The sequence below is a fragment of the Chinchilla lanigera genome, unplaced genomic scaffold (genome assembly GCF_000276665.1).
Source record: "Chinchilla lanigera isolate Chin_1 unplaced genomic scaffold, ChiLan1.0 scaffold00083, whole genome shotgun sequence".
Classification (NCBI taxonomy): Eukaryota; Metazoa; Chordata; class Mammalia; order Rodentia; family Chinchillidae; genus Chinchilla; species Chinchilla lanigera.
This window is the reverse complement of record NW_004955484.1, coordinates 8,533,637-8,544,729: the sequence shown is the minus strand read 5'-3', so window position 1 is coordinate 8,544,729 and position 11,093 is coordinate 8,533,637. Positions and strand designations below refer to the sequence as shown.

General features: G+C 37.1%; 1 protein-coding gene and 1 long non-coding RNA gene across 3 annotated transcripts in view; one reads left to right on the top strand and one right to left on the bottom strand.

Annotated features, from left to right (window-relative positions):
• The window catches only part of Nfatc3 (nuclear factor of activated T-cells, cytoplasmic, calcineurin-dependent 3), a 124,241-nt gene that overhangs the window by 13,276 nt on the left and 99,872 nt on the right, over positions 1–11,093 (top strand). The gene's annotated exons all lie outside the window — the stretch shown is intronic.
• LOC102011319 overlaps positions 1–11,093 on the bottom strand; it is a 26,908-nt gene that overhangs the window by 12,897 nt on the left and 2,918 nt on the right. Inside the window, exon 2 of the long non-coding RNA XR_263894.2 lies at positions 7,494–7,603. This is a non-coding gene — a long non-coding RNA (uncharacterized LOC102011319). The remainder of the gene's footprint in view (positions 1–7,493; positions 7,604–11,093) is intronic.

Sequence of the window (11,093 nt, the reverse complement as noted above, 5' to 3'; positions counted from 1 at the left end):
TGAAACAGGTCTGCAGGAGACGTTGTCATGGGCTCTGGGCCTCCAGTTGGATTCATGGGAAGCATTGTTATGAGTTCTGGGTATTCAGCTCAACTCATGTAGGACATGGTTGTGGGATCCAGGCCCTCAGCTGGATTCCTTGATCTTAGTGTGTGGACAGATTCCCTGTACTCTTTTGTATACTGTTCTTGGGTGACTTATAAATAATCATATAAAGTATGTGTCCTGTATTATGTTGTTCCCCTTGCAAAATAAGCACCAAACCAACACACAAAGTATATATTCTTTTTTTGGTCTGGCATTTTCCTTTGTCATTGTTAGTTTCAGGTTCATCCATGTTACTCGAGGGTATTGATAGGTAATTCATCTTTATTGTGGATTCATTTCCATTATGTATATATACCCCAGTTTGTTTGGACCTGGATTCATGTATTGATGGACCTTTAGATTGTTTTCAGGTTTGGGGTGTTACAAAGAAAGCTGCTCACAATTTGTAGTAGCTAAATCTTGGAAATAACCCAAATGGCTGTCAACCAAGGAATGGATAAAAAAGATGTGGTCTTTTTATATAGTAGAGTACTACTCAGCTAGAAAGGATAAACTGGAGACTTTTATAGGTAAATGGATGCAACTTGAGACCATACTCATAAGTGAAATAAACCAGGTGCACATTTGTAAACATGGTATTGTCTCCCTAGTGTGAGAAGCTGAAAGAATAAATAAGATCCAAAATGTACAATAGATACTGTAAAATGGGAAGAAACTTCAAAAGGAAAGAAATTGGGATGGGGGAATGGAGAAAAGAAAATTGTTAACACAGGCCATACATGGTGGTGTGTGCCTATAATCCCAGCACGCAGGAAGATGAGGCAGGTGGATTGCTGGGCTATAGAAAATAAAAATTGTTAACTCATACCACTAATGAGAAAGTTTTGCCAATTAGAGTTTAATGTTTAGGCACAGTTCCTTTTTTTCTTAGCCTTATAGTTTCTTATAATCAAAACTTCATTTCTGCCAGATGTAGTATCTCACGCCTGCAATCCCAGTACTTGGGAGGTTGAGGCAGGAGAATTGCTGTGAGTTTGAGGCCAGCCTGGGCTACAAAGTGAGTTCAAGGCCAGCCGAAATTACATAGGGAGACCCTGTCTCAGAAAACAAAATAAAACAAAGCAAAAAACCTTCATTTCTCAAAGTTATTTAGGCTGAGGAGCAAACCCCCTCAAGCACGGTAGGCAAACACTGTACCAATGAGCTATACTCCAAATCCCTCCTGGTTAATTTTTGTTTTTTAATTTACCTGTATTAAAGTTTTATATTTGTGATGTTTAGTTCTATGGGTTTTGACAGAGGTACAGAAATCTGTTGTCCCAGTAATATATAAAACAGTTACATTACCTTAAAAATTCTCTCAATGTTTGGTTTCTTTCAGCTAACAAAATGTATTTAAAATTCAGATTTGTGTGAATTAATAGCCAGTTCCTTTTTACCACTGGAGAGTGCTTCATTGTATGAATGTACTGTAGCTAACTTATTTGTCTGTTGAAAGACATTGTGATTTCTTCTGGTACTTCACCATCACGAATAAATTTGTAGAGTTGTGTACAGGTTTTTGTGTGAACCTAAGTTTTCAGTTCACTTTATTTTCTCAGACACGTTTTGTTTCGTTGATTTTTTTTACACTGGTTTTTCAGTTTGCTTATTTTCTGCTTTTATCTTCATTAATGTCTTTCAAAAAGAGGATTTTTAAGAAAGAGGAGTGGTTTCTCTTTACTACTTCAGGGAAATTGATAAAAGTGAAGGCTGAAGATTCATCTGAATTGGATTTGGCAATTCAGATGACTGTGGCTATTATTAAGATCTGTTTTGCTGGATACATGTGATCTGAAGCCAGATGACATTGAAAAGTCAGAAAGTGGAGACAGTGACAATACACTTTTTAGCTTTTTAGAAATTCAGTTTTAGAGAAAGGTCTCTCAACTTGGCACTATTGACATTTTGAGCTGAAGAAATTTTTCTTATTGGGAGTTGACCTGTGTACTATAGAGTGTTTACTAATATCTCTGGCCTCTCCTCATCTCGTGCTAGGACTGCTTTTCTAGTGGTGACAACCGAAACAAGTCTCCAGACATGACCAGATGTCACTTGGTGAATAAAATTGTCTTCTGTTGAGAACTAGTGATTTAGAGGTCAAGGAAAAGAGAACTTAGAAGAACTCAGGTTTCAGGAAAGCTTTTCCTTTTTTAGGAGTTTCTTTTATTATTACTATAATTATTGACACATTAATTATATGAATTAATGGGATTCACTGTGATATTTCCATATATGCATACCTCATGCAGTGATTATGTCCATCTACGCTTCTACTCTCAGCTTGACCCCTCCTCCCACATCCTTCCCAGTTCCTAAAAGTCGCTTTTAATTTCTTTCCTTCCTTCTTCCTTTTCTTCCCCATCTTTACTGACCACTATTCCATCCAGTGTGGTATTTGTCTTTCTGTGTCTGCATTGTTTCACTCAACATAATGTTCTCCATTTCTGTTTATGTTGCTACAAATGATAGAAGTTTTAAAATGGCTGAATAGTATTCCATTGTGTAAATACTTGTATACCACACTTTGTTTATCCATTCCTCTGCTGAAGGACATCTGGATTGATCACATATTTCAGCTGTTGTGAATAGTACTCCAGTAAACATGGGGATGCAAGTCTCTCTTTGGTATAAAGATTTCATCTCCTTTGAATGTATGCCCAGCAGTGGAATTGCTGGATCATGTGATACTTCTATTTTTAGTTTTTGAGGAATCTCTGTACTCTTTTTCATAATGGCATACTAATTTATATTTCTGCCAACAGTGTATAAATTTCCTTCTCCAAATAGCCAGTATATTTTACTTGTCTTTTTGCCATTTTAACTGGGGTGAGATGATATCTCATTGTGGTTTTGACTTGTATTTCTCTGGTGATTCATGAAATTGAGCATTTTTTCACGTATTTGTTGGCTGTTTTTATGTCTTTTAAAAAGTGTTCAGTTCAAAGCCGGGCATGGTGGTACACGCCTGTAATCTCAGCACTCGGGGAGCTGAGGCAGTAGGATTGATGCAAGTTCAAGGCCAGCCTGAGCTATAGAGTGAGTCCAAGGCCAGCCTGAATTGCATAGCAAAACCCTGTCTCAAAAAAATGAAATAAAGTAAGATAAAATACAAAGTGTTCAGTTTTAGCCCATTTTTAAATTGAAATTTTTTTGGTTCATCCTTTTGGGTTTCTTATATAGTCTGATGTCAGTTCCTGGGTTATGTACCACTTACAAATATTTTATACCATTCTGGCCAGGCATAGTGGTGCATCCCTGTAATCTCAGCACTCAGGAGGCTGAGGCAGGAGAATTGCAGTGAATTCAAGGCAGGTCTGGGCTATATAAGTGAGTTCAAGACCAGCCTGCACTACATAGTGAGACCTTGTCTCAAAAAAAAAAAAAAAAAAAAAAAAAAAAAAAGAAAACAAACAAAAACCAAATATTTTATCTCATTTTGTAGATTGTCTGAATCTATTCTTTCTTTTGCTGTGCAGGAGCTTCTCAGTTTGATATAATCCCACTCGTCTATCTTTTCCTTTTATTGTCTGTGCTTTTGGAGACTTATTTAAAAAATTATTTCCTATACCAGTATCTTTTTTTTTTTTTTTTTTTTTTTTTATGAGACAGGGTCTAGCTATGCAGTTGAAGCTGGCCTTGAGCTCACTTTGTAGCCCAGGCTGGTCTCGAACTTGCAAGGATCCTCCGGCCTCAGCCTCCCCAGTGCTGGGATTATAGGCGTGTGCCACTATGCCCAGCTTGCTATACCAGTATCTTGAAGTGTTTCTCCTGTGTCCTGTAATTTTGTGGTTTCTGGTTTAAGATTTAGACTTTAGATCTATTTTGAGATGATTTTTGTGTGAGAAAGAGAGCTAGTTTTGTATGAGAAAAAGAGCTAGTTGCGGGGCTGGGGATTTAGCTCAGCGGCAAAAAGCGCCTGCCTGGCAAGCGCAAGGTCGTGAGTTCGGTTCCCGGTACCGGAGAAAAACCAAAAAAAAAAAAAAAAAAAAAAAAAGCTAGTTGCATTTTTATGCATATGCATATCCAGTTTCCTCAACAGTATTTCTTGAAGAGACTGTCTTTCTTCCGTGTTCTTGGTGCCCTTGTCAGAAATCAACTGACCATATCAGTGTGGATTAATTTCTGGGTTTTCTTTTTGATTGGTATGTGTCTCTGGTTTAATGCCAGTATCATGCTGTTTTAGTAACTATAGATGTGTTGTATGTTTTGGAGTCAGATATTGTGATGCTTATAGCATTATTTTTGTTTTGTTTTGTTCCCACCTGACCTTCATCAAGTTAATTAATCTGTCTGATCATTGATACTGTTAATCTTTCCATGTTCATTTATCGTACTAGGGATTGAACCCAGGGCCTTCAAGATAAGCTATGTCCTCAGCTTTTTTTTTTTTTTTCCAGACAGGATTTCATTAAGTCTTTAAATTCCCTAGCCTGGGCTTGAATTTGTGATCCTCCTGTCTCAGTCTCCCTGAACACTAGGATTACAGGCATCATGGATTATTACCAGGCCTGGCAGTGCTACTAGTTTTTTGTTTTTTTTGAGGTAGGCCTTGCTGTGTTGCCTAGGCTAGTTTCATTGTTTTGTTTTTGTTTTTTTGCCTAGGCTGGTCTTGAACTCCTGGGATCAAGTGGTCCTCCTGCCTTAGCCTTCTAGTAGCTGGAATTACAGGAGCACGCCACTGTGTGAGACTACTGTTAGTTTTTAAGTAATGGAACTCTACCACTGACTTAAAAATTATAATCAATAGTAATGTGCAGATTTTTGAGACCTAAATTTGTTCTTGTTCTAGTCAGTGTTAGATATAATAAATCTTAACATTTGGTGTCAGTTCCAGATATGATGCTAGGTGTTAATACACATTATTTAGAATCATCACAGCAACATTTTCAGTGTAGGTATTAGCCTCAGTTTACAGATAAGGTAATTGAAACTGAGACAGATTAATTGATGAAGGTCAAGTAGCTAGTGAATGGTGTATTTGACTCTAAAGTCTATGATCTTCATTGTGTTTTTCTCATAGAGCTTCACCTTGCATTTGTGGTAGGTAATCCATGCTTCCTCCTAAATATGATACACAGTCCAACTTTTGTCTAGTATGGTCTTAACTCATTCTGTATTTGTGTTGGAATCCTAACCAGACTACCTCCTTTACTTTTTATTTTTAAGATTCCCTGTCCCCAGGCTTCATTTTGAGTTTCCTCTTCTATAATACTACTAGCCATTGTGTATAACTAATATGAATAGTATAATATTTGGAAAATGAATGTTTAAAATCTTTGTATTGCTTATTTATAAGTAATTTGAGAGGGATTCATTCTAAGTGCTGATAGCTATGGGTCACTGTTTTTAAAACAATAACTTCCCTCCTGAGGGCTGTCATGTTTTCCTGCCCTGTTGGTGAGAAAATCACATGAGATGAACTCAGAGACATCACTATAATGTAAGTAGACTTGATTTTCTCCTTCTTCTTTTTACCTTGTAGATCAGTGTAATGACTCTTTTATGAGAAAACTACTTTGGCTTTTACTTTTTATAAAATCGTAGTAGTACATGTTCTGTGTTTCTTAGATGTCTAAAATTGTGATCTTGGGGATTTAGCTCAGCAGTGCAGCGCCTGCCTGGCAAGTGCAAGGTCGTGAGTTTGATTCCCAGTACTGGAAAAAAACAAAAACAAAAACAAAAAATTTAAAAAATAAAATTGTGATCTTATTTTTTCCAATATGTGGTTGTTAAGTTGTAATTACAGCACCATTTCTGTGCTATTTTGTCCTCATAATCAAGCATAGTAATGATAAGTTGCTGAATGATTCTTCTGCTTTTTTTCTATTTTCATGAGAATTAGTATTTTTTTTTTTTTTCTCCGGTACCAGGAACTGAACTCACGACCTTGTGCTTTGCCACTGAGCTAAATCCCCAGCCCCGAGAATTAGTATTAATTATTTTTTTCCAGCTGTGATAGAAACTAAAGTCAGTGACAGTCTTGCTTTTTTTTTTTTTTTTTTTAAGACAAGGTTTTGCTATTTAGTTCAGGCTGGCCTTGAACTCACTATGTAGCGCAGCTGGCCTCAAACTCACAGCAATCCTCCTGCCTCAGTGTCCTGAGTACTGGGATTACAAGTGTGATTACCACCACGCCTGGCTTCATTGCTTTAAAAAAAATTCTTGTCAGGAAGTATGTACTTGCTGCATTGGTGGGATATGGTAAAAATGAGTATCTGTGTGAAATTCTATCAAAGCACAGTGTGAAGTTTTGGCTTTAGCCAGTTGATAGTTTATTAACTCCTATTTGTCTTACAATATTCTTATTGTACTTATTCCAAGTGTGATGCCATTCTAATTCTCTCTTCTTCATGTATATGTTGTTTCTCTCTTTCCAGTCTTACAGGTTCTTTGTGTTCTAATTCTTCATAATATGTGTCAATATGAGTCTGTTTTTATTGGTTACGCTAGACATTTCATTGTGTTGCTGAAACAAACACAATGCTAAACATTCAGTGATTATTTTTTCCGCTACATTTTCTATTTTCCTCTGAAACTTTCAGTTTTCAACAGTGGGACATATTGTAATATTTTTTTCCTATTTCAGTTTGCTTACATCTTTGAGAGTTTTCTTCAATTTAGTCTTTCAGCCTCTTTCATATAGATATTGAACCCAGGGCATGCATGTGCTAGGCTTGCAGTCTGCAGCTGAGCTATCTCCCCAGGCCATTTTGTTTTGAGACAGTCTTGCTAACTAGCCCAGGGTAGCCTCAGATTTGTAATCCTCTTGCCTCAGCCTTTCGTACAGCTGAAATTATAGGTAGGACCAGTGCCAGATTCAGTTTTGCTTTGACTCTTTCAATCATAAGGCTTATAAATAAAATGGTATATTGTTTATGTTATTTGTATATTAAACAAATTTTCAGCTGGGAGTATAGTTCAGTGGCACAGCACCTCCCTGGCAAGCTCAGGGTCCTCAGTTTCATTCCCAGTACCAAAAAAAATTCTCTTTTCTCTTTTCTCTTTTCTTTTCTTTTCTTTTCTTTTTTTCTTTTTTGAGACAGTCTTGTTATGTACCACTGCTTCACTGCACCTGGCTAACAAGTTTTATCTTCTAGGAGCTCTTTCTTATTATGATGATGATGTCATCATCATCATCACCGTTGTTTTTATTGTTTTTAGATGAGATTTCACCTTATAGCCCAAGCTGGCTTCAAACTCAAAATCCTCCTGCCTCAGCCTCTAGAGTGTAGGCGTTTACAGGTATTTGCCCCTATGCCTGGCTTTGTTTTTTGTTTTGTTTTTTTAAGAGTAGGAAAATTATTGGCGAATAGGAATAGCTCCTGAGAGACAGGAGAGGTCCTCCCAAATGGGTTGCCACAAGCCCACTTGTCAGAATCCGTGAAACAAAAGCAAACTCTTACCTCCTTCTCATTATCTTGCTGGGTCCTCCAAAATGATACAGGGGAAAAATGGAGCTCTCAACTTGCTAGATGTCACTGAGTTCATATTCCCCAAAGTTGAAGAATGAATTCTAAGGAACAATGGAGGTTAAGAGTAGGAAAATTTGGGGGGGAACAGGAATAGCTCCTGAGACAGGAGGGGTTCCCAGGTGGATTCTGAGTGAGTTGCTTGTCTGGCTTGTTTAAAATACAGGCATGTTCTTATTTCAGGTTTACAATATCATCTTTTCTGTCAGAATATCAAGGATAAATTTTGTTTTTAGTTTTGAAGTTCCATTTTACTGTATCTTTCTTTCTTTCTTTCCTTTCTTTCATCTCTGTCCTTAACATTAAAACTTTTCTCAGATGTTTGGTGATTGTTGCTATCTGCTTATTCATTAAATAGTGCACCAGAATCTTATTGTTAGCTCTTTGGTAACCAATGATGCTTGCTAACTGCAGGGCTCATTGCAGGAGTTTTTACTAGGTTACCCTTGATGTCTTTTCTCTTGGGCCAGTTAGATTCCCAAGAGAAGAATCTAGTAGTCTTTTGCCCATAAGTATAATCCTGTTGTACTGTCAGGTGAGAGTGTAGGAAAGGATTGAGGGTTTCATCATACACATTTCAGAGAGACTTATTTCCTTGCCCTGTTTTCAGTCATCTCTCTCAATCAACCTTGTTTTTACCTCTTGGGAAAATTTTATCTTCTGCCTAAAGGAAATGTCACCTAGAGTGGGGAGGTGTGGGAATTTGGGGAGAGGGTTAGCAACTCGTTAAACAAACTATCAGTCTTGTTTTCAGCTTTGCCTTCACCCCTGTTTCCCAAAGTAGCTGGTATGCATTTACTGAGTGTTAGGGGGTTTTTTGTTGCAAATCAGTTTCTTGGCTTTCCTCATTGTTGGCTTAAATTGGCATAAAGTTTTAGCTTTTTCAGGTCCTAAATCAGTTACCAACTATTCTACATTCCAGCATCTAAAAATTTCGTTGCTATGGTTTCATCCTGTTCTTTTTGTTCTTGTGAATTTGTATCATTAAAAAATATATCTGTTTAGTGAAGTTTCAGTAAAACATGGGTAAATGTGTCTTCAATCTCTTTCTTTTCTTGGCAGTTCTTTTTTTTGTAAACTGAGGTGCTTGTTTTGAGACAGGGTTGTGCTAGACTGACCTTGAACTTGCTGTGTAGCCTAAACTGCTCTAGAACTCTTGATCATGAGTGCTGGCATGTACCACACCTGACCCAGTCAGCCATTTAAAAATATAGTTGTCCCTCACTCTATCATGGTTCACTTATTGCGACTTCACAGTATCATGGGTTTTTAAAAAATACATATTTAATTCTGTATTGTGGAGTTTTTGCTATGTTGTAGGATTTTGTGGTATGTAGGTGGTTATATAATATTTATGATTTTAATTATTTTTTTCTAAAAAATTTAAAACAACATAAAATATAAAAAATATTAATTCAAACATATCAAAAGAATATTAGGGCTGGGGATTTAGCTCAGCAGCATAGCACCTGTCTAGCAAGCGCAAGGTTGTGGGTTCGATTCCTGGTACCAGAAAAAAAACCCAAAAAGCAAAAAAAACAAACAAACAAACATTAAATCAAAGTAAAATACAGTATGTATTTCATCAGCTGTACACAGTGGAAATGCAGTGGAAATGCAGTACGCCATTACTGCTTGTGCAAGTTTGCCAACGTGAGGTTGTACAGGGCACACTCTTGGCTGATGGAATGGAAGGTGGCCAACCACAGCACTGTGTTGTGTATCCTGGGTGCTGATTGGCTCAGTGACTGTAGCGTCTGTCTGTTTGCTCTCCCACACTGTGCCCATACATTCAGCATCTTTCCTTGTCCACTTCACATCAAGTACCCTTATAGAATTTTACCTGTTGTTAAAATTGCGTAGTTTTAAGAGTGTAGAAAGTATTTATGAGCATATGAAGTGTTTATAAGAGTGTGGGAAAGGTAATAAGAGAGTGGGAAAGGTTTATAGCAGTGTGGAAGGGTTTATAAAGCCTTAAAATATATATAAATAATAAAATAAATATAATGCCGCTACTTGGCAGATTTCCACCTATCGCAGGGGTCTCTGGTACGTAACTCCTGCAGTAGGTGATGGATCACACTATTGTATTGTGTTTAGCAGGTCCACACTAAATGCAACCACCAACTCCTAATAGATTCAAAACTTTTTATCACCCCATAAAAAAATACCCATTAATTAATTACTCTGCATTTCTCCTCACATCCTTTGGTAGCTTCTACTTTCTGTTTACCTATGCTGGATTTATATATAAAAGCTATGTAATAATGTGACCTTTTCTGTCTAACTTTGACTTAGCATAGTATTTGTTTGTTTGTCTGTTTGAGACAGGGTCTCACTATGTAGTGCAGGCTGGCCTCAAACTCAAAGCGATCCTTCTGCCTCAGCCTCCCTAGTGCTAGGATCACAGGTGTGTCCCACCACACCCAGCTGCAGCATAGTATTTTCAAAGTCCATTCTAATTGTAGCATCTAAAAAACAAAAACAAAATAAATTGTAGTATCTGTCAGAACTTTGCTCCTTTTTGTATTCCATGGAAGGTACCACAATTTGCTTATTTATTCATCAGTTGAGAAATATCTGAGTTTTTTCTACCTTTTGGCTATTATAAACAGTGCTTCTAAAAGCATTTGTATAGGTGTTTCTATGTAGACATGTTTTCATTTTCTCAGATATGAATGATATGATACGTGTGTGGAATTGCTCAGTCATGATAAATCTTCATTTAATTTTTGAGGCACTGTCAGACTGTTTCTCACAGTGCTTATATTGCTTTACATTGTCACCAGTATTGAGGGTTTTTGTTTCTCCACATCCTCAGGAATGCTTGTTACTTTCTGGTTTAATTTTTTTTTTTTTAATTAAAGTTATCCTGGTGGGTATGAAATGGTATCATGTGAGTTTGATTTGCATTTCCTTAGCAATCAGTGACCCTTTTTTTAATCCTCCCAATGTTTATACCCTGTTATATATTTGAGGTGTTTTATTTCCTGTTGTATACTTCAAGTGTGATTAGTGTCTTTTAAACAGCATTTCTTACACTTGTTGATCATTTCTGTATCTTTGGAGAAACATCTGTTCGTATTCTGTGCCCTTTTTTTTTTGGTCTTTTTGAGACAGGGTCTCGTGTGCAGTTCAGGCTGGCCGTGAGCTCACTTTGTAGCACAGGCTGGTCTCGAACTCGCAACGATCCTCCTGCTTCAGCCTCCCGCTTGCTGGGATTACAGGTGTGTGCCCCCACACCCGGCGACTGTGCCCATTTTTTACTTGAGTTCTTTTTGTTGATGCATTGTGAGTTCTTTATATATTCTGGGTACTAAACTTTTATCAAATATTTGATTTGTAGCTATTATTTTGTGTTCTATAGTTTGTCTTTTTACTTTTTTGATAGTGTCCTTTGATGCACAACATTTTTAACTTTTTATCAAGTCCACTTGGGTCTAGTCTTTCTTTTGTTGCCTGTGCTTTTAGTATTGAATCTAACAATCCCTTGCCAAATCTGAGGTTATATAACTATACTTCTAAGTTTTGGGG